The sequence below is a fragment of the Temnothorax nylanderi genome, unplaced genomic scaffold (genome assembly GCF_030848795.1).
Source record: "Temnothorax nylanderi isolate EJ_2023f unplaced genomic scaffold, tnyl_v1.0 TNYL_tig1104_pilon, whole genome shotgun sequence".
Taxonomy (NCBI): Eukaryota; Metazoa; Arthropoda; class Insecta; order Hymenoptera; family Formicidae; genus Temnothorax; species Temnothorax nylanderi.
Window position 1 is genome coordinate 7,160 of NW_027250166.1, and position 5,732 is coordinate 12,891.

General features: G+C 36.8%; 1 pseudogene; it reads left to right on the forward strand.

Annotated features, from left to right (window-relative positions):
* The first annotated feature begins 2,833 nt into the window (after window positions 1-2,833).
* On the forward strand, window positions 2,834-5,473 carry LOC139786663 (serine/threonine-protein phosphatase 6 catalytic subunit-like; annotated as a pseudogene).
* Window positions 5,474-5,732: the final 259 nt, after the last annotated feature.

Below are 5,732 nucleotides of genomic sequence, written 5' to 3' on the forward strand. Positions count from 1 at the left end.
GGAGAGATATTAAATGAATTAATGTATAACCGGGAATACATATGTGTTAACGAGGATACACTATCTAGAATCGGTGCAATTGGACAAAATTCTAACAATTTGGATATAGCATTTGCCACTATAAATATATATGATAATATGGAATATGAACAAATAAAGGACCCGTGGGACTCGGATCATTATCCAATAGAATTCAGAATAGGAACAGAAATTACAAACTACAACAAGAAGTCAAATAAATTTACCACTAAGAAAACAAACTGGACGGACTACAAGGAAAATATGAGAAGAATTATAGATGAAAACAAGGACAAGATTAAGGACGCACTCTCTGACAATAATTCCAGCATGGAAGAGAAATATAAGACGTTTGTGGAAATTATTAAAGCAACAATAGAAAAAATTACACCAAATTATAGGAAGAAACAAGTAACGGCCAGGGAAGAGGAAAAGAAGAAAAACAAACAAGAAGAAAGACCAAGGGGAAGAAAAGTAAAATGGTGGGACGCGGAATGTGATGAAGCTATAAAGAGAAGACAAAACGCATTAAAGAATTTTAAAAAATTAAAAAATTTACATTCACTAATGGAATATAATAAAAGAAAGGCCGAGGCGAAGAAAATTATTAACAGCAAGAAGAGAAACAGTTTTGACAATTTTTGTGCATCAATAAACAGATTCACCAGCCCCACATATGTGTGGAACACAATGAGAATTTTCAAGAACGTCAAGAAGAAAATAAATTGGAATAGCTGGACACACAAGAGCAGAGAAGAGGAAATTAGGAAAGAAATACAGAAACTGGCACCACCAAGTGTACCAACAGAAATGATGGGAAAGGACGGAGAAGTATACAAGGAAGCGAGTTTAGAAGACAAGTTTACACGGGAAGAATTACAAAGAGCATTGGAGATGATCAGAAAAAACTCAGCACCAGGAAGAGACGGAATAGAATATAAAATGTTGAAAGATATGACAGAGGAAATGGAAGAGGTATTATTGAACATATGCAATGAGGTGTGGACAACAGATTGGTACCCGGAAGATTGGAGAAAATACCAGACAATGTTTATAGACAAAATAGGCAAGGAAAAGGTGAGACCGATAGCATTATCATCATGCGTGGGCAAGGTAATGGAGAGAATGGTGAATGAGCGCCTAGTCTGGTGGGCTGAACGAGAAAATAAACTAGATAAAGATCAGAATGGATTTAGAAGAGGACGGTCATGTGCGGAGAATTTAGTGAAATTGACGACGGACATCAGAAACGGTATGTATAAAAACCAATACATACTGGCAGCTTTCTTGGATGTGTCATCGGCGTACGACAACGTAATATACAGTATTTTAATGAGAAAGTTAAAAAAAACTCAAGTGTCCAAAAAATATCCTAAGATTTATAGGCAAGTGGCTTCATTATAGAGATACGGAATTCATAGTTAACGGTCAAGAAACAGAACATAGAAGAGTATATAAAGGGTTACCACAAGGAGCAGTACTTAGTCCGATACTATACGCTTTATATAGCGGCATTACAAATAAAGACGAGGTGGAATATGAATCGGTGCAATTCGCGGATGATATAGCGGCATATGTTATAAGTAATAATAGAAGAGAAAATAAGACTAAGTGGAAAAGGCTGTGAATAATATAAATAAGAATCTAGAAGAACTAGGCTTAAAATTAGAACCGAACAAAACAGTTCTAGTCCAATTCTCCAAATATGGTGACTGTGATGATACATACATAGAAATACAAAATACAAAAATAAAGGCGCAGAAAGAGGCTAAGTTTTTGGGAATATGGTTAGATAATAGACTAGATTTCCACAAACAGGTACAAGAAACAAAAGGAAAAGTGAGTAAAGCAAACTCACTAATGACATATTTAAATAAGAAATCGAAAGGTATGGAAGTAAACACAGCACTGATGTTATATAAAAGTTTAATTAGAGCAATTACGGATTACGGGAATTTTGTATATTTCCTAAAGAACAGAATCAAAAATTAAAATGGAAAGGACACAGTACTTAGGAATAAGAACAGCGCTAGGATATAGGAACAGTACACCAAATAATGTGATAATAGCAGAAGCAAAAGTTACGTTGTTAAGAGATAGAGCGGAATTACTAGCAAGAAATTTTCTCAGTAAGATCAGTATATATGGTGAAGAAGATCTCTGCAGGAAGATAGAAGAGCTAACCCAAAATGAAGATTATGCAAGATATAGACAACCTCTACATAAGAAGAGTATAATAGGAGAAGCGTGGAGAAGAATTAAGTGGTGTAAAAGAAAAATGGGACCAAGAAGAAAATTTGAAATATTCGATATGGACTATAATACAGTTACACAACGAATATCTATAGATTTATCTATAGGATATAGTCGAAAGAAGAAAGGAGCCACAGACAGAGAATTGCTGGAGAAGATAAAGCAAAAATACGACCTGGAAGATGGACATACAGTAATATACACAGATGGTTCTAAGAGAAAGAAAGGAAAATCATTAGGTGCAAGTGTAGTAATAGAAGAACAAGAATTAGCATATAACATCAGTATCCCGAAGAATTGTTCGTCATTCACAGCGGAAGCAATCGCGATAAAAGCAGCGTTAGAATTAATGGAAAGTGAAGTTGATAAAAGACCTAAGGATATTGCGATTTTAACAGACTCTAAAGCAGTGTTGCAGGCGATACATAATAATCACCTGAGTGTATACAAAAATAAATATATAAGTGAAATTAGAGAAAGACACTTTAGACTAATAAATAAACATAAGAAAAGAGTTTTATACATATGGGTCCCGGCACACGTCGGAATAAAAGGTAATGAGATGGCGGATAAATTAGCAAAGGAGGCGACAGAGGAAGAGGAGGATACACAAATAGAAGTCCCGTTTATGGATTTTCGACAAGAGTTCAAAAGAGAAATATGGAATATGACACAGGATTCGTTGGTTAGGGATGCTAGCTACAAAGGAATCTACTATTTCAAGAATTTTTATAAAAGAACGAGAAAAAAACCATGGTTTCATAAGATAAATGAGGAAAGATACTATGTAACATTGATTAACCGACTGAGGAGTAACCACTTCAATGTCAATGAATCTCTAGCAAGAAAGGGGTATATAGAGGACGCTAGATGTGAGTGCGGTAACGAGTGTGAGAGTATCGATCACGTGCTGTGGAGATGTAGCAGATACGATGAGGAGAGGGAGAGATTGGATAGGGAACTCAGAGCGAGAGGAATAAGAGAGGAAATAGATGTGACAAGAATACTTAGAAGAAAAGAATGGATAACTATTAGAAGCATATACAACTTTATTAAAAGAATAGGAAGAATAATCTAGGGGACAAGAGATATAAATAATTAGGACAAGTACCGATGTGCTATATAACCCCAGGGAGGAGTTGAAGGCACCTATTATCCCTCACCCGAGGGAAACTCACAAAAAAAAAAAATACAGTAGTACGCGCGGAGCGAGACCGACCGTGACTCTTTACGCGACGCGACGATTAATTCAAGGTAATTGTTTTATGTAATTATCCTTTAATTATCTTATTCTATATATTACTGTTACTTATTTTACTGTTTATACTACGTTTACGTGAGTGTTTACATAGATTAATAATCTATTATATTCATTTATATATTGACAGCAGAGAGCTGATACTGAGATCAAGGAGTCAAGGAGCCTGTTCACACGAGGCGTTTCTGCCGCGCGATTGCGGCCGTGCGTTAACGTTTGCACGAGCCGCACGCTGTCGCGAGGTAAGGTGCGACAACGCGCGTACGCGAAACGGTAGTAACACCGTAATCGTGCCGGCGATATACTGAATTTGAATTGCTTCGTGCTTATCTGAAGATTTCGTATCCCTACGTCGTGTTACCACCGCTGCCGGAAAAGAAGGTTCTCTACGCTTGGCAGAAAGTGACGACTGACACGTTCGATTCCGACTTCGTTGATCGCAGAAGAGCTGGACTCGAGGTACGTTTCCGATTTGCAATTATAACAGTATTGTGCGATGAATGTTGTACTAACCTCAAAGTCGGAGCATCCTTGCTCACCGCTACGGGATCGACGTAAAGTTTTAGCGGATTTTAATCTTCTGAATTAGCGTCGCAACAATATTAATCTTCCATTATCTATTGCCTCACAACTTTTCGATTTTAATATTCTGTAGCTGTATAGTTATTTGTACACAATCGTAATATTAATATACATCAGATTGTTCATGTTTTTGTGCTGTTACAGTTCTATGATTTAGAGGAACTGTTTCGTAACGGTGGCCCCGTGCCAGATACAAATTACATATTCCTGGGAGATTTTGTCGATCGGGGCTACTATAGCTTAGAAACGTTTACTCGTCTGCTCACACTTAAAGCTAAATGGTCCGACAGGATAACGTTACTACGCGGTAATCACGAAACTAGACAAATCACGCACGTTTATTTGGATTTTATGGTAAGTGCGCAACGATACTTTCTTTTCTGGGCTTTTTTTTACATTTGTGTATAATAAAGCTTTGATTTCATTGGTCTCTTCATTTTCTGTTCTAGATGAATGCCAAAACAAGTACGGCAATGCTAATGCGTGGAAGTACTGTTGTAGGGTATAACTCCACTTTTGATTACGCTCGAATAAAATTCTGTTTTAGTTAATTGATGAACAGGTTCTTTGTGTACACGGTGGATTGTCTCCAGCTATTAGAACACTAGATCAAATTAGAACGATTGAAAGAAATCAAGAGATTCCACACAAAGGTATTAATTGTATAAAGTGATATGTCATTGCAAAAGTTACATAATAATAAAAGTTACATGACTGGATATTTACTGTTATTGTACAATAATAATAAAATATCGTTGCTTAATTGCCATATTACAGGTGCTTTCTGTGATTTGGTCTGGTCCAATCCAGAAGATGTAGAAACATGGACAGTAAGTCCGCGTGGTGCAGGCTGGCTGTTTGGCAGCAAAGTGACTTACATGTTCATGGAAGTGAATGATCTTAAACTCATCTGTAGGGCGCACCAATTAGTTCAGGAAGGTATGTCTTTGCTCAAATATTTCTGTCGCAGATTTTTTTAAATATCTCGGAAGTATGTATTGATGACGCATATTTTTATCATGCAGGTTATAGGTACATGTTTAATGACAAACTCGTCACAGTGTGGTCGGTCCCAAATTATTGTTATCGATGTGGTAACATAGCTAGTATCATGCAGTTCACGACAGTGGATCAGAGATCACCAGTGCTGTTCCAGGCAGTGCCTGATTCCGAGAGAGTAATCCCACCTCTAATGCCCACTCCGTACTTTTTGTGATCTATCTTAGTGGCTCATCTGTACGGATGCGGAAGAGAAATGTCTGTGTCTAGACTCTACGGAATCACATGATTTGATTGGCCGGATCCAGGCTGGTACCATGACGGACCCACACATTCATGAGAATATATCACTGATTATATACATATTACTTTAGAAAATTTTGATTCCCTTAAAAGAAATTATTTGATGCGTTCTACGATCAAAGTACGATACTTAGAGAGGACTGAATTGTCGTGTGATTGATCTTATTCAGGGAATGTTCTTTAGATTTTTTAAGAACTTTATCAGGTTTTACATGTTGTAAAGTTAATTACATGTTGTAAAGCTAACTTTTATATATCTACATAGTATCTGCCATTGCATCAGCCTGATTTTTGTAGCTCGAGAAAAAAAAAGAAAACG